This window comes from Staurois parvus, unplaced genomic scaffold, assembly GCF_062004578.1.
Source record: "Staurois parvus isolate SC_StPar_1 unplaced genomic scaffold, SC_StPar_1.0 ptg000186l, whole genome shotgun sequence".
Classification (NCBI taxonomy): domain Eukaryota; kingdom Metazoa; phylum Chordata; class Amphibia; order Anura; family Ranidae; genus Staurois; species Staurois parvus.
Genome location: NW_028317982.1, coordinates 668,360 through 687,187, shown reverse-complemented (window position 1 = coordinate 687,187; position 18,828 = coordinate 668,360). Strand labels below are relative to the sequence as shown.

The window sequence follows — 18,828 nt, the reverse complement described above, 5'->3', positions numbered from 1 at the left end:
CCATTTTAGTTTTAGTCGTATTTTAGTCATCTGAATTGTTTTAGTTGTAATTTAGTCGACTAAAATAGTGGTAATTTAGTTGACGAAGATATTTTCGTCAACAAAATGAACACTTCTGTCTTTCAGCCACTGCTTCCTGCAGGAAAGCTGGTTGCTTTTTTTGTCATACCTGCTTTTGGATTTCCAAGAAGTTTAAGGCTTGGGTGCACACGGGCTGGATGTCAGCCCCCTGACAGAACGCAAAGACACAGTGGGGGGAGATAGCCACACTAACATTGTATGTGCTAGTATGGCAAACTGTCAAGTTTTTTTTTCGTTCAGCCAACTGGGTTGAACAGAAAAGAACTTTATGTGTGTACCAGGTCTAAGAATTTCTTTGTCCTAAAATGGTTGAACAAAATAGTATGTTTATACTTACCAAAAAATCATTTTGTTGGAGTTTGTTGAGGGACACAGGTCCCTCCCCTCTGTGTTTATTGTCATGCTTTTGATACTGCTTTGATGCAAAACTGAGGCATGCTAGTAATAGAAGGGGTTATACCCTGGACCGTCCTACATTTTTTTTCTCTATTATTTAGGGCCTCTTCCCTCTTCACCCATCTCTCTGAGTTAGTCTCATCTTATTCCTACATTTCAGCTTCTGTCTGCACTTGCGTTTGAGTTAGGCTCTTCAGTCTTGTCTCTTACCCCTGATCTGATCTTTATTGACTTTGGCTTCTGATCCCAATCTGGCCTGCATTAGTCTTAGGTTCTGATCCTGTCTGTATGTGTATATTTTGTTGCTACTGATTATATCTGTCTGTTTCTAACTGCTGTTCATGCCATTATGTCTGTGATTGTCCATCTAGACATTTCAGTGGAGCATAATCTGAGAGTTGTGCTGCCTTTCAAGACCATAGCTTCGAAAGTGTAGCATAGAATGACCAATAACAAAGAAGTTTACTTAAATTTGCATGTCACACAGAACCAGTGCTGTCATATGAGGGCATGGGACACTTCTAAGCCCTAGATAATTGCCAACCAGAGCAACATGGACCTTAAGCTGGCCATACACTACTAGATTCCTTTTTCTGTATAATGTGTCTTTATTAAAGATTTTCATAATAAAGGATAAAACAATTCTGAAGACAAAAACTTATAGTAACACAGAGAAGAGATATCAGTTTTAAGAAAGCAGGACCCACAACAGGCCCTGCATACAGTAATGTAATACAAATGCAGATCAAGCATACGGTACAATACAAATATCATGCCACGTACCCCCCGCCCACCATCAGGGCACCAAGAACCAGCACAAGATTCATCACCAAGGGACCCAGATGCCACCCAGGAGCTACGTCTCTGCACGAGGCCATCCAGTCTCAGGGCGTTAGATCAGACGTACCCCCCGTTACATTCCACGTTTCAAACTTAAGGCAGTAGAGGTGACAATAAATAGCACATAGGGCACTTGCATAAAAACCAAGCACTCATATGTGAGATGGCAAAGAAATGGAAATACAAGACAAGGAAAGAAAAGACGAAAAGAAGAGCAGAGGCCTTGTAGGGCCAATGGAAAAAGGATAACACAGGTCTGAGGGCTCGACGCTCAGGACGAAACAGGAGAGGGGTAAATCAGGCGATAGAACCTGGAATAAACCCACCGCACGTTATTCCAGCGGCAGAATCAACGGGCCCAGACTTACAGAGTAGAACCAGCTGAGGGGAAGATCTAGGGGCCAAAGCGAGAGACAATACTAGATTTCTAGGAGGAGGAGCCTGGACGTCGAGACGCTACGCCGCCGGAGCCACGTGGAGGCCCAGCGGCCATTATTCAGAGTGTCAGGGTTAGTTTGTCTTGCTGACACATCTTTATGATACCTGCCTACTTTGAATTGGATATTATTATTTTAATAAAGCTGCTTTTTATAACCTACTACACTATGGGTGTCCTTCCCTAAAACTCCCCTGAGGAGCTTTTGCTTGCAGAATCTTGATCTTGGAATCCTACACCTAATCGGGAAAAGGAGGATCTGTTGCTGCATCCACAGAGGAGGGATCCACCATTCCTGTAACCGGACCAGCTTTACCCCCCTCTGGATTGAGGATCCATGAGCTCTAGATGCACACTGCGTTTATGTGCCTTACTTCTGGTGAGTGCGTTTTTCAGCCGTTTCCACACGGATCACCAATTCTGAATCCTCATTTGTCACTGGACACGTCCATATGACCAAGACTTTCAGTGGACTTTTATCTGTCTTATTATCACTACTTTTAGCGCTGCACTAATTTTATGTTAATACTAGATTTCTGAATGAACGTTCATATGAACATTCATTCAAAAATTCTAACAGTTCATGCAATAACTTGAAAGTACTTCAAATTTTAATTTACCTAACATTCAGTTTTGAAATGAATGGACTTTCCTGAACAAAAATTACATGTGCTGTTAGAAACTTGTTTGTTAAAGAAACAGCTTCCATCCCACGTCCATCCTCACTAGCTAATCTTGTTCTGTTTATGGTCATGTCTAATAGATTGAGAACCATACAATGCAAATCAGCTATATTTCTCTCTGTAGCTTGACATCATTTTAATAGTTTTTGTGACTGCTCCTCACTGTACATGGATTTTACATCAGAGGCCTAGTATTTCCATGTGTCATCACACCTACCTGAACCATCCACCAACAGTCATCTGGCCTGGTACACTCACAGAACAATATAAGTAGATTTCCAAATGAACATTCAAACCAAAATTCTCATCAGTACATTTCATGGCTTGACAAATGTCATTTAAAAGTACTTCAAATTTTCATTTGCTTTTAATATTCAATTTTGGAATTAATGTAATCTGCCAAATGAAAAACCACATTCAATGTTAGAAATTTGTTTGCTCGCAAAATAATTGCCATCCTGCTCTTTTGAATGTTCTTGTCCCTGTTGTTGAAAACTAAAGATGATTTGACACTGCTAATGATTCAAAAACTGAATTTGAACGATCGTTCCTGAAGCAAAAGTTTTTAAATATAATTCTTCTAGTGGATGACCAGCTTTACACTTGCTTCACCGTGTGAAATAAAGCATTTGACAGTCATATAATAAGGTTATTTGCTGGCTATGAGAATACTTTGCATAATGTCAAAAGATTTTTTTGCAATCAAATGCCACATTGCATCAGAAAACATGTTTTTTTATTTAGGAAACAAATCCTACATATTGAGGTTTAGGATGGAGGTGTCTGTGTTGTCTATAGGCTCATATCGGATTAGACACTAGACTTTAAAATGCAAACTGTCCTTTATAAAGAAATGCAATTATATTAACTGCTTTTCTGCTGAATTCTGTATTTTATTGTTCCTTAGCATGCTGTTCCGTGCCGAGGCTACATTAGTAAATGTCCCAGGGCAGAACAGTTGTGTGAATGTGACAGCTGCCCTTTCAGATACAGTGATTGGGAACCAAACAGCATGGTTCTCAATCCTGTGATTTTGTTTGCAATTTTCTTCATATTTGTTAGCATATATTAAAAAATCTGAGAAGTATGTTTATTAAAACACTATACCAAATTAAATCCTTGTATTTCATTAAAACAATGTAAAAATTATTTAGAGCAAAAAAACATGTGAGTTGACTGTAAGCAGGCCTTCGTATACCATTTGTTTCTGCATTTCTGCTTGCAGAGCAAATCTGTGGTTGTATGTTGTGCATTCCGGGGGTTTGTTCCCAGCAAGTTGAAGCTTGGTAGGTTTTGTGGATGAGACTAGGTAAATGAAATCTACTTTGCCTTGGTGGTCTTTGGTATAACAGGGTCAAAGAACTAGCACTTACTTGGAACTTATGGTTCAATGTAATTAGTCTTCTAGTGTCAGGTCCATGTATTGGAGAGATACGATTTTTTTTTTTTTTTTTTGCCCTGGTATATATTTTAAAGCAAACCCAGGCCAAAGACATCACAGTAATAGCATCCCCACCAGCAACACTTGCTTAAATTTTCTTTATTCTGCTGCCAATTTGTTACAGCAGAGAGTGAAGCATGTGGTTCACAGCCCTCTCACCTACAAGCCCCAGAACTTTGCGATTGGCTGATTAGGCACCCAGTGTGTTAACATGGGGTGGGAAGAGAGTCCTCAGTCCTTAGTAAGCTCCAATTCATAGATTATTTTCTTTTTCACAGTACAAACATTACTGAGAGTATTGAAAAGCCAAAAGTTCTGGAGCTAGGGGGCCAGTCCTGTGGATATTTCAAAGACCAACTAACTTACAGATGCACAGACTAAACCCCAAATTTTACATTCATACTGTAAACATATGTATTGTTCATGAAGGGCTTGAAACGCCACTCCAAGCAGAGGCTGAAATATTTCCTACCGGTGTCCAGAAAAGGGAACAGGTATCAGATTCACTATTCCAAATGTGCAGACATGTAGGGTGTAGGACGCAGCTCAACATAGTCAGCTGCTAATACAATGGATTGGAGTGTGTGGCCTCAGCCATCCTCAGTGGGACATGGCTGGAGCAGTGCTGGCTGAGGCCACACATTTCCATCCATTGTGGGCTCGATTGAATGACATCCTGTACCCTACATATGTGTTATCCAGTTGTATCTAAAACCTTTTCTAAAATGAGCTACATACCCATCAAGGTATCTCACCTACTTTATTTATGTGTACTTATTATAATCATCCATTCTTTGTTTGGATCTTTGTTAGAAAAAAAACCTTTAATAAATAAATTATGAAAGTTTCTACATATACATATGTATATAGATATATACAGTTGCAAGAAAAAGTATGTGAACCCCTTGGGATTACGTGGAGTTTTGCATGAATTGGGCATAAAATGTGCTCTGAACGTCATCTAAGTCACAACAGTAGAAGAACACAGTCTGCTGAACATAATACTACACAAACATTAGATGTTGCCATGGTTTAATTGCACATAACATGTAAACATTCACAGTGCAGGGAGGAAAAAGTATGTGAACCTTTGGACTTAATAACTGGTTGACCCTCCTTTGGCAGCAATAACCTCAACCAAACATTTCCTGTAGTTGCAGATCAGACCTGCAACAACGATCTGGAGTAATTTTGGACCACTCCTCTTCACAAAACTGTTTCAGTGTAGCAATATTCTTGGGATGTCTGGTGTGAATCGCTCTCTTAAGGTCATGCCACAGCATTTCAATCGGGTTGAGGTCAGGACTCTGACTGGGCCACTCCAGAAGGCGTATTCTGTGGTGTTGCAGCCATTGTTTTGTTGAATTACTTGTATGCTTTGGGTCATTGTCCTGTTGCATCACCCATCCTCTGCGGAGCTTCAGTTGGCGGACAGATGGTCGTACGTTTTCCTGCAAAATGTCTTGATAAACTCTGGAATTCATTTTCCCATCATTGACAACAATCCGTCCAGACATAGTGTTGTGTGTTCTTCCCAAGCAACTCAATCTTGGTTTCATCTGTCCACAGTATATTTTGGCAGTAGTGTTGTGGAACATCCAGGTGCTCTTTTGCAAACTTCAAACGTGCTGCAATATTCTTTTTGGACAGAAATGGCTTCCTCCGTGGTGTCCTCCCATGTACTCCATTCTTGTTTAATGTTTTCCTTATTGTAGATGTGTCAACAAAAATGTTAGCATGTGCCATAGATTTCTGTAGGTCTTTAGCTGACACTCTGGGATTCTTCTTTACCTCATGCAGCATTCTGTGCTGTGCTCTTGCAGTCATTTTTACAGGACGACCATGCCTAGGGAGAGTAGCAACAGTGCTAAACTTTCTCCATTTGTAGACAGTCTGTCTTACCGTGGACACATGAACATCAAGGCTTTTGGAGATACTTTTGTAACCCTTTCCAGCTTCATGCAAGTCAAGAATTCTTGATCGTAGGTCTTCTGAGAGCTCTTTTCTGCGAGGCATGGTTCACATCAGACCGTGCTTCTTGAAACCAGTAAACCCAAAACAGGTGTGTGTTTTTTAAGGGCTGGACAGCTGTCAGCAACACATCCAATATCATCACACTGATTGGAGTCAAGGTTGGCTCACTCCTGGCTCCAATTAGCTCTGGGAGAAGTCATTAAGCTAGGGCCTCACATACTTTTTCCTCCCTGCACTGTGAATGTTTACATGTTATGTACAATTAAACCATGGCAACAACTAATGTTTGTGTAGTATTATGTTCAGCAGACTGTGTTCTTCTATTGTTGTGACTTAGATGACGTTCAAAGCACATTTTATGCCCAATTCATGCAAAACTCCACGTAATCCCAAGGGGTTCACATACTTTTTCTTGCAACTGTACATATACACTATAATGCCAAAAGTATTGGGACACTCCTCCAAATCATTGGATTCAGATGTTCCAATCACCTCCATGGCCACATGTGTATAAAATCAAGCACTTAGGCATGCAGACTGCTTCCACAAGCATTTATGAAAGAATGAATCGCTCTCATGAGCTCAGTGAATTCAAGAGTGGTCCCATGATAGACTGCCACCTGTGAAATAAGTCCATCCATGAAATTTCCTTGCTACTAAATATTCCACGGTCCACTGTTAGTGGTATTGTAACAAATTGGAAGCACCTGGGAACAACAGCATCTCAGCCACCAAGTGGTAAGCCATGTAAAATGACAGAGCGGGGTCAGCGCATGCTGAAGTGCACAGCGTGCAGAAGTTGCCAACTGGCTGCAGAGTCAATAGCAAACTTTGTGTGGCCTTCAGATTAGCACAACAACAGTGCATGGAGAGCTTTATGGAATGGGTTTCCATGGCCAAACAGCTGCATCCAAGCCATTCTCATTGGCCATGGAAACCCATTCCATAAAGCTCTCTACGCACTGTTGTTGTGCTAATCTGAAGGCCACATGAAGTTTGGAGGTCTTTAGCTTTTGACTCTGCAGCCAGTTGGCAACTTCTGCACACTGTGTAATGTAAGGCATCGGATGCAGTGCTTTAAAGCACACTACCACTGGACTCTAGAGGAGTGGAGACGTGTTCTCTGGAGTGAGGAATCACACTTCTCTGTCTGGCAATCTGCTGGATATGTCTGGGTTTGGTGGTTACCAGGAGAACTGTACTTGCCTGACTGCATTGCGCCAAGTGTAAAGTTTGGTGGAAGGGGGATTATGGTGTGGGGTCGTTTTTCAGTGGTTGGGCTTGGCCCCTTAGCTCTAGTGAAGGGAACTCTTAAGGCATCAGCATACCAAGATGTTTTGGACAATTTCATGCTCCCAACTTCATGAGAACAGCTTGGGGATGGCCCCTTCCTGTTCCAACATGCCTGTGCACCAGTGCACAAAGCAAGGTCCATAAAGACATGGATGAGCGAGTTTGGGGTGGAGGAACTTGACTGGCCTGCACAGAGTCCTGACCTCAAACTGAAACACCTTTGGGATGAATTGGAGCGGAGACTGCAAGCTAGGCCTTCTCATATAACATCAGTGCCGGACCCCACAAATGTGCTTCTGGAAGAATGGTCAAACATTCCCATAGACACAATCCTAAACCTTGTGGACAGCCTTCCCAGAAGAGTTGAAGCTCTTATAGCCCTAAACCCTTCGCACTAAGACGGGGATGCCATTAAAGTGCATGTGCACGTAAAGGCAGGAGTCCCAATACTTTTGGTAATATAGCGTATATATACAGTTGTGTTAATAATAGCAGTGTGTTTTAACAAAGTGAGTAAAGCTCAAAATCCTTATAATAGCTTTTATTTTCATGCACACAAATGCATTGTGAACACTGCACAGTCTATTCCAAATCAAAACATGAAGAAAAATGTTACAAATGTGTTATTACTTTACAGAAAATGAAGAAAAAGGAATATTAGGCTGTTCAACAAAAATAGCAGTGTCTGCATTATTCTTTACAAACGCAAACATTTACTGTATAAACCAGGGGTGGGCAAACTTTTTGACTTGAGGGCCGCAATGGGTTCATATATTGGACCCGGGGGCCGGATCAAGAGTAGATGAATGATGTGTATGTGTCATCCATAGTAAGTATAGTAATATTCCCCCATAGTAAGCATAGTAATTCATCCCCCATATAGTAATTCATCCCCCATATAGTAATTCATCCCCCATAGTAATTCATCCCCCATAGTAATTCATCCCCCGTATAGTAATTAATCCCCCATATAGTAATTCATCCCCCATAGTAATTCATCCCCCATAGTAATTCATCCCCCCTATAGTAATTCATCCCCCATAATAATTCATCCCCCATATAGTAATTCTTCCCCCATATAGTAATTCATCCCCCATAGTAATTCATCCCCCATAGTAATTCATCCCCCGTATAGTAATTAATCCCCCGTATAGTAATTCATCCCCCATAGTAATTCATCCCCCATATAGTAATTCATCCCCCATAGTAATTCATCCCCCATATAGTAATTCATCCCCCATAGTAATTCATCCCCCATATAGTAATTCATCCCCCATAGTAATTCATCCCCCATATAGTAATTCATCCCCCATATAGTAATTCATCCCCCCTATAGTAATTCATCCCCCATAGTAATTCATCCCCCATGTAAATTCATCCCCCATATAGTAATTCATCCCCCATATAGTAATTCATCCCCCATAGTAATTCATCCCCCATAGTAATTCATCCCCCATATAGTAATTCATCCCCCATATAGTAATTCATCCCCCATAGTAATTCATCCCCCATATAGTAATTCATCCCCCATAGTAATTCATCCCCCATAGTAATTCATCCCCCATATAGTAATTCATCCCCCATATAGTAATTCATCCCCCATATAGTAATTCATCCCCCATAGTAATTCATCCCCCATAGTAATTCATCCCCCATATAGTAATTCATCCCCCATAGTAATTCATCCCCCATAGTAATTCATCCCCCATATAGTAATTCATCCCCCATATAGTAATTCATCCCCCATAGTAATTCATCCCCCCTATAGTAATTCATCCCCCATAGTAATTCATCCCCCATATAGTAATTCATCCCCCATATAGTAATTCATCCCCCCTATAGTAATTCATCCCCCATAGTAATTCATCCCCCATGTAAATTCATCCCCCATATAGTAATTCATCCCCCATATAGTAATTCATCCCCCATAGTAATTCATCCCCCATAGTAATTCATCCCCCATATAGTAATTCATCCCGCATATAGTAATTCATCCCCCATAATAATTCATCCCCCATATAGTAATTCATCCCCCATAGTAATTCATCCCCCATAGTAATTCATCCCCCATATAGTAATTCATCCCCCATAGTAATTCATCCCCCATAGTAATTCATCCCCCATATAGTAATTCATCCCCCATAGTAATTCATCCCCCATAGTAATTCATCCCCCATATAGTAATTCATCCCCCATAGTAATTCATCCCCCATAGTAATTCATCCCCCATATAGTAATTCATCCCCCATAGTAATTCATCCCCCATATAGTAATTCATCCCCCATATAGTAATTCATCCCCCATAGTAATTCATCCCCCCTATAGTAATTCATCCCCCATAGTAATTCATCCCCCATATAGTAATTCATTCCCCATATTAAGTCCCCCCTGTGTCAATTCACTTACCTTTGCTCCGCGCGTTCCTCTCGCCGTGTTCCCGCGCCGTTCCGGTGTAGCATGAAAATCTGTCTCCTATGAGGATCTGTCCCCCTCGACGTATCTGCGCATGTGCTAGTTTCAGGCATTAGCAGCCGATCGGCGATCTCCGGCACATGCGCAGATACGTCGAGGGGGACAGATCCTCATAGGAGACAGATTTTCATGCTACACGGTGGACTGTGAGAGGAGCCTAGCGGGAGCCTAGCTCCGCGGGCCGGATTAAAAGGTCCGCCGGGCCGTAGTTTGCCCATTGCTGGTATAAACTGAAAAATGCTTGAAGATTTAGCTTTCCTGTGAATCACTGAACTAATATTTAGTTGTATAAGCACTGTTTCTGAGAACTGCTGTACATCTGTGTTACATGGAGTCGACCAACTTCTGGCACCTGTGAACAGGTATTCCAGCCCAGGACGATTGCACTACATGCCACAATTTCTCTCCATTTCTTGGTTTTACCTCAGAAACAGAATTTTTTTATGTGACCCCACAAGTTTTCTATTGGACTAAGGTCCAGGGATTGGGCTGGCCGCTCCATAATGTTAATATTTTTGGTCTCGAACAAAGATGCTGCTCACTTACTGGTGTGTTTGGGGTTGTTGTCTTGTTGAAACACCCATTTCAAGGGCATTTTTCTATTCACCATAAGGCACCATGACCTCTTCAAGTATTTTGATATTATTCAAATTTATTTCATGATCCCTGGTATGCAATAAATAGGCCCAACACCGTAGTAGGAGAAACATCCCCATATCATAATGCTTGTGCCACTATGTTTCACTGTCTTCACAGTGTATTGTGGTTTTTATTCGGTGTTTGGGGGTCGTCTGACAAACTGTCTGCAGCCCCTAGACCAGGGGTGGGCAAACTTTTTGACTTGAGGGCCGCAATGGGTTCATATATTGGACCCGGGGGCCGGACCAAGAGTAGATGAATGATGTGTATGTGTCATCCATAGTAAGTATAGTAATATTCCCCCATAGTAAGCATAGTAATTAATCCCCCATAGTAATTAATCCCCCATATAGTAATTCATCCCCCATATAGTAATTCATCCCCCATAGTAATTCATCCCCCATATAGTAATTCATCCCCCATATAGTAATTCGTCCCCCATATAGTAATTCGTCCCCCATATAGTAATTCGTCCCCCATATAGTAATTCGTCCCCCATAGTAATTCGTCCCCCCTATAGTAATTCATCCCCCATAGTAATTCATCCCCCATAGTAATTCATCCCCCACATAGTAATTCATCCCCCACATAGTAATTCATCCCCCATATTAATTCATCCCCCATATTAATTCATCCCCCATATAGTAATTCATCCCCCATATAGTAAGTCCCCCATATAGTAATTCATTCCCCATATAGTAATTCATTCCCCATATAGTAAGTCCCCCATATAGTAATTCATCCCCCATATAGTAAGTCCCCCATATAGTAATTCATCCCCCATATAGTAAGTCCCCCATATAGTAATTCATTCCCCATATAGTAAGTCCTCCATATAGTAATTCATTCCCCATATAGTAAGTCCTCCATATAGTAATTAATTCCCCATATAGTAAGTCCCCCATATAGTAATTCATTCCCCATATAGTAAGTCCTCCATATAGTAATTCATTCCCCATATAGTAAGTCCTCCATATAGTAATTAATTCCCCATATAGTAAGTCCCCCATATAGTAATTCATTCCCCATATAGTAAGTCCTCCATATAGTAATTAATTCCCCATATAGTAAGTCCCCCATATAGTAATTCATTCCCCATATAGTAAGTCCCCCATATAGTAAGTCCCCCATATAGTAATTCATCCCCCATATAGTAAGTCCCCCATATAGTAAGTCCCCCCTGTGTCAATTCACTTACCTTTGGTCCGCGCGTTCCTCTCGTATTCCCGCGCCGTTCTGGTCTTCAGGGAGGACTGTGAGAGGAGTTCGTCACGCTGCCCCGCCTACATCCTGGCTGCCCCGCCTACATCCTGACAGCTGCAGAGTCCTGACGTCCGAGAGGAGGGAGGGGGGCGGCCATCCGAGAGGGGGGGCGGCCATCCGAGAGGAGAGGAGGGGAGAGGAGGAGAGGAGGGAGGGGAGAGGAGGGAGGGGAGCGGGCGCCCGGCACACAGGAGAGCCGCATCTAAATTTGTAAAGAGCCGCGGCTTGCCGACCACTGGCCTTGCGGGAGCCTAGCTCCGCGGGCCGGATTAAAAGGTCCGCCGGGCCGTAGTTTGCCCATTGCTGCCCTAGACCCAAAAAGAACAATCTTGCTTTCATCAGTTCACAAAATGTTGCACCATTTCTCTTTAGGCCAGTCAATGTGTTGTTTGGCAAATTGTTACCTCTTCAGCACGTCGTTTTTTCAACAATAGGACTTTGCGGGGGCTTCTTGCAGATAGCTTGGCTTCACATAGGCGTCTTCTAATTGTAACAGTACTCACAGGAAACTTTAGACCTTTTTTGATCACCTTAGAGCTGATCATTGGCTGAGTCTTTGCCATTTTGGCTATTCTTCGATCCATTCGAATGGTCCTCTTTCTGGTTTTGGTTGTCATTTTAAAGCATTTGAAATCATTTTAGCTGAGCAGCCTATAAGTTTCTGCACTTCTTTATATGTTTTCCCCTCTCCAATCAACTTTTTAATCAAAATACGTTGTTCTTTTATGTCTGGAACGACCCATTTCTCTCATATTTGCAGAGAGAAATGCACTATACCCAGCATGTGCAACATTTGCTGCCTTTATCTTTAAATAAGGGCCACCTGTTTGACACCTGTTTTTTCACAGACTGAATGACCTCACTAATTGAACTCCACACTGCTATTATTTTGAACATGCCCCTTTCAATTAATGATTCAATTACACAGAATAAGCAGCTTGCATGTCATGACTGTTGGGTCTGTTGATTTTCTACTACTACTACACCTACTAATAAATTATTGGCCGTGTAGAAATATAATTTATAACAACACTGAATAAATGACACTTTGCTACAATGTAAAGTAGTGAGTGTACAGCTTGTATAACAGTGTAAATTTGCTGTCCCCTCAAAATAACTCAACACACAGCCATTAATGTCTAAACCGCTGGCAACAGAAGTGAGTACACCCCTAAGGGAAAATGTCCACATTGGGCCCAATTAGCTATTTTCCCTCCCCGATGTCATGTGACTCATTAGTGTTACAAGGTCTCAGGTGTGAATGGGGAGCAGTTTGTTAAATCTGGTGTTATCGCTCTCACTCTCTCATACTGGTCACTGGAAGTTCAACATGGCACCTCATGGCAAAGAACTCTCTGAGGATCTGAAAAAAAGAATTTTTGCTCTACATAAAGATGGCCTAGGCTATAGGAAGATTGCCAGGACCCTGAAGCTGACCTGTATCACAGTGGCCAAGACCATACAGTTGTTTAACAGGACAGGTTCCACTCAGAACAGGCCTCGCCATGGTTGACCAAAGAAGTTGAGGGCACATGCTCAGCGTCATATCCAGAGGTTGTCTTTGGGAAATAGATGTATGAGTGCTGCCAGCATTTCTGGAGAGGTTGAAGGGGTGGGGGCTCAGCCTGTCAGTGCTCAGACCATACACCGCACACGGCATCAAATTGGTCTGCATGGCTGTCATCCCAGAAGAAAGCCTCTTCTAAAGATGATGCACAAGAAAGCCTGCAGTTTGCTGAAGACATGCAGACTAATGCAGGCCATAGATGGGTCGAAAATTGGCCGATTTTTCGGCCGAAAATAAAATCGGCCGATTTTCGGATCGTTAGTGGGCTATTTGGTCGGCCGTTTTTCGGTATTTTGGCCGTTTTTTTTTTTCTGTAAAGTTGGAAAAAAATTTTGCCGATCGGCCGATTTTCGCGGCAATTAGTGGGCAAATCGGCCGATTTTTTGCCGATAAAAAATCTGCGCATGAGCAGTGACCTGCAAGAGGAAGACAAAAAGAAGAAAAAGAAGAAGAGGAAGAGGATGAAGAAGAAGAGGAAGAAGAAGAGGATGAAGAAGAAGAAGAGGATGAGGAAGAAGAAGAGGATGAGGATGAAGAAGAAGAAGAAGAGGAGGATGAAGAAGATGAGGATGAAGATGAGGATGAAGAAGAAGAAGAAGAGGAGGATGAAGAAGAAGAAGAAGAGGATGAGGATGAAGAAGAAGAGGATGAGGATGAAGAAGAAGAGGATGAGGATGAAGAAGAAGAGGATGAGGATGAAGAAGAAGAGGATGAAGAAGAAGAGGATGAGGGTGAGGAAGAAGAGGATGAGGATGAAGAAGAAGAGGATGAAGATGACGAGGAAGAGGAAGAAGAGGATGAGGAAGAAGAAGAAGAAGAGGATGTAGAAGAAGAAGAAGAGGATGAAGAAGAAGAAGAGGAGGAGGAGGAGGATGAAGAAGAAGAAGAGGAGGAGGAGGAGGATGAAGAAGAAGAAGAAGAAGAAGAGGATGAGGATGAAGAAGAGGATGAGGATGAAGAAGAAGAAGAAGAGGATGAGGATGAAGAAGAAGAAGAAGAAGAAAAAGAAGAGGATGAGGATGAAGAAGAGGATGAGGATGAAGAAGAGGATGAGGATGATGATGAAGAAGAAGAGGATGAGGATGATGATGAAGAAGAGGATGAGGATGATGAAGAAGAAGAGGATGAGGATGAAGAAGAAGTAGGATGAAAATAAGAATTCCAGTCCAGCAAAAAGTGTCTCTGCAGAGAGCTCCGCTATTTCTGACAGTTCTCTGACAGTTCTTTGACATTTACAGCGGTTGCAACAATGTATCTATTTGTTTCCGAATAAAAACATCTGTATCCTAAATGGAAACAAATAGATACAATGTTTCAACCACTTTTTGCCGGCTGTAGAAGGGATGAAAATCGGCCGATTTTTTTTTACCATTGATGGTAACGTCGGCCGCTTGAACGACCGAATTTTCGTTTTTTTAAAAGAAAAATCTGCCGTTTTTCTCCCCATCTATGGCTTGCATAAGGACATGGATTACTGGAACCATGTCCTGTGGTCTGATGAGACCAAGATAAACTTATTTGGTTCAGATGGTGTCAAGCGTGTGTGACAGCAATCAGGTGAGGAGTACAATAACAAGTGTGCCTTGTCTACAGTTGAGCATGATGATGGGAGTGTCATGGTCTGGGGCTGCATGAGTGCTGCCGGCACTGGGGAGCTACAGTTCATTGAGGGAACCATGAATGCCAACATGTACTGTGACATACTGAAGCAGAGCATGATCCCCTCCTTTCAGAGACTGGGCCGCAGGGCAGTATTCCAACATGATAATGACCCCAAACACACCTCCATGACAACCACTGCCCTGCTAAAGAAGCTGAGGGTAAAGGTGATGGACTGGCCAAGCATGTCTCCAGACCTAAACCCTATTGAGCATCTGTGGGGCATCCTCAAATGGAAGGTAGAGGAGTGTAAGGTCTCTAACGTCCACCAGCTTCATAATGTCATCATGGAGGAGTGGAAGAGGACTCCAGTGGCAACCTGTGAAGCTCTGGTGAACTCCATGCCCAAGAGGGTTAAGGCAGTGCTGGCAAATAATGGTGGCCACACAAAATATTGACATTTTGGGGCCCAATTTGGACATTTTCACTTAGGGATGTACGCACTTTTGTTGCCAGCGGTTTAATGGCTGTGTGTTGAGTTATTTTGAGGGGACAGCAAATATACACTGTTATACAAGCTGTACACTCACTACTTTACATTGTAGCAAAGTATCATTTCTGAAGTGTTGTCACATGAAAAGATAGAATAAAATATTTACAAAAATGTGAGGGGTGTACTCACTTTTGTGAGATACTGTGTGTGTGTGTATGTATATATATATATATATATCGGGTATTACTGTGGATAAGAGGATGGCAGTGTTATTGCCCTTGCTAGAAAATCAGAAACAGCCATTGCTAAAAATGATGTGCACATATTCAGATTGTCAAATCCAAGGTCTTGTCTGCCACACATATATTCCATCATTTATAACGGCAGCAACAAGATATATATATATATATACACACACACACACAGTACCTCCACCAGTTGCTTGGGGTTAATCAGGCTAATATCCTCCTAAAATTACCATGCTTCGTTTCAACATCCACAGATTCACTGTATCCACAGAAAAACATGCATATCTTAAAGCTATCACACTCTTGAATTCCACAGGTCAGCTGTATAAATATGAGAGATGAGTCTCCAGATATTACAAGACAATTATTAGTGAAAAAGTGAATAGCGAGCACAAGGAACAAATGTAAACAGCAGCTAGCACAACGTAGCACACCCTCCGTCTCCACCAAACCGACAATAGTAATAATAAAGTGCAGTGCTAAAGAAAAAGAAAATAAAATATCAAACATTTAAATTGTAAACGTACAGGTGATGTACAGTAATTTGAAGTCCCCAAGCAGGGAAAAGATAATAATAGTCCCAAATATGTGATGTGATTGGCCAAACAAATATATGTATGAGTGACTTCTGTGACTTCCGTGTTAAAATTTAAACCAATATTAAACATATAAATTGTAAACGTACAGGTGATGTACAATAATATGAAGTCCTCAAGCAGGGAAAAGATAATAACAGTCCAAATATGTGATGTGATGGGCCAAAGAAAATATAAGTGACTTCCACTATTATGCACTCACCAGAAACAAGTAGCAAACCAGCATAGAAGGGACTGACACTTAAGAGAAACTCTGCTTAAATCTCATACTCCAGTCAGCAGGTCTATCCAGGGGTGAGATCTCTCCAGAAGCCAGCAACAAGTCAAAAGGGAGCAAACTGACACTTAAGGGTGAACTTGCTCCATATTCATCTCCATTTATATGTTTGATATTGGTTTGTATTTTAACGCGGAAGTCACTCATACATATATTTGGCCGATCACATCACATATTTGGGACTCTTTTCCTTGAATGGGGACTTCATATTACTGTACATCACCTGTACATTTACAATTTATATGTTTGATATTAAGATATTTATTAGAATGGAAGGTGGGCCTGCCAGTAAAATGTTGCCTGTGGTCCCAATAACTCAGTTGTGTAGCATTTAATAAAGAATTGTGTTGCTTCTGAATTAATATTCCTTAGTCTCCCTAACAGCCAGCTAAAGATCACATTCAAGAATCCTATCGCATGTTACTGTGGGTTATTGTGTGGCTAGCTTGACACAGTAGCCACACTTTGATTGAGAAAAGTAAAATTATTTTTTTCCCTTTTCCAATGAGGGACACAGAGTATTTAACCTTCATGTTATACTGCTGCCAACAGAAGGAGGTCTATGTTTCATTCCTCACTGATAGCCATATCATTACATTTCAGCTATGTCCGTTTGCTGGAAACCTCCCATCTCGTAGCCCTCCATCTGTCGAGTTCCTCAGCTGGCAGTGCCTGGACCTGTGGGAGTGATCCCTACAGGCAGAGATGTTCCAACACCTGTATCTCAGGTGGGATACACTGGATGTGGATCTCCTGGCCTCCAGGTACAACAACAAACTCAACAGGCTTTCCTTCTCTGAAACTTCCTTCTCATCTACTTTGCAGAATCTGGATGGAGAGCATTCCTGTGACACCCAAAGGTTGACGACTTTCTGGGTCCCTCAGTGGATAAGAATGGGTTTTTCTTGGAGTCCACTGAGAGAAACAATTCCCACTGCTCTATGTTTATAACATATATTGGTAACGCTTTGCTAGAAAACTGAGGCGGACTCGTCTACTTTTTTCTTTTTTTTTACCAGTGTTCAATCCTTCTGTTGGTGACAGTAAAACACAAAGGTGAAAGACTTTCTGTTTCCCAAAGAATGATGTAGTAGTGTGTAAAAATATCCTGCTGCAGAAATAAAAAGAAAAATCTTCAAACTGTGCAGATGACCAGTTACTGGCAGTTTAATTACGTATAGTTTGCATTTCTCGGTCCTTTCTTTCTCTAGAAAGCTAATGGGCTCTGAGGCTTCACAGTCATGTGGCTACATATGGAGGCAATATTCCCAGTGACAAGGCCTTAATCACGCAATGAACTTTAGAACAGATGGTGCACCATCTTGTCATCTTGACTCTGTCCCTCATGCCTTACGGAGGTAGAAACTGAAAACTGAAGAAAATATTGTTGTCTTCTAAGTGCACCTGTCACTTTGCAGCAAACTATATGCTGCAGAAGGGGGGATATAGAAAGCCCTGGCAATGTTCCCCCTCACTTTTTATTCCTGTGACACCAGGGCAAGAAATGAAGCATGTTACTAGGACAGAAAAGTACAGATAGCACCAACAATTTATCAGAGGTTCTGTTAGCACACTAAAGAATGTGTTTTTGTTGCTGTTTCTCTTCCCATTGGAAATATTCTTGATAACTTCCCGAACCTTTGTTGTTTGGACAGGAAGTGAGCAGAAATTTCTTTAGAAGTACTTTAACCCATTGCAACACTATCAAAAATAAAAACTGTTGGCTAGAATTGTGCTTCAGGCACATCTGAAAAACTGTTAGTTAACCTCCCTGGCGGTATTCCCGAGTGTAGCTCGGGGTAAAGTTTCAGTACCACAAGCGGTAAACCCGAGCTACACTCGGGCTTACCATGCGGCGCTGCTCTGGGATCCCTCGATCACTTACCTTGTCCTGCGCTCCCACAATGTCCCTCCTGCAGTGTCCCCGGCAATGTAATCCGGCGGATGCCGGCATCTGTCATCTGGGTTCTGTCCCCTGCGAGCGTTGGGACGTACGGGGGACAGAACGTCGGGAAATTTGAAAATGACAAAAAGTGACATTCACTAAAATCACATAGTAAAACATTACTGTACCAAACCATTTCACATACATTTTGTCCCGAGTGCTTTGTCCTGTGCCCTGCCTGCATTTTTACTGTTCTTTCTGCCTGGATACTGAGAAATGTCCATGGCGTCCAAAAAGCGTCCCTTTAGGTCAAAAGCAGTTTTAGACCAGCTAAAGAGCGGCGATAGTAAATTAGAACCACTTGCAGAATTGAGTGATAATGATTCGTGGGGGAAATTCGTCATCAGACACTGAAAACGATTTTGCGACTTTGCTCAGTGATGTGCGAACTTGGCGCTATATTTCAAATTTCAGTGTTTTTGGTTTGATTATATTCTTGAATTAAATTTATATTATATTATTATTTTTTATGATTATTTATTAAATTATAATTTATGATTTCGTGTTTCAAGTTTTATCATACCCGGGATGTTTACTAGACTCTTGTTCGGACAGATTTCAGTGAGTTATTCCTAAAAATTACAG

General features: G+C 41.7%; 1 protein-coding gene across 2 annotated transcripts in view; it reads left to right on the top strand.

Annotated features, from left to right (window-relative positions):
* Positions 1 to 18,828, top strand: part of EVC (EvC ciliary complex subunit 1) — a 194,127-nt gene that overhangs the window by 133,405 nt on the left and 41,894 nt on the right. The window lies entirely within an intron of this gene.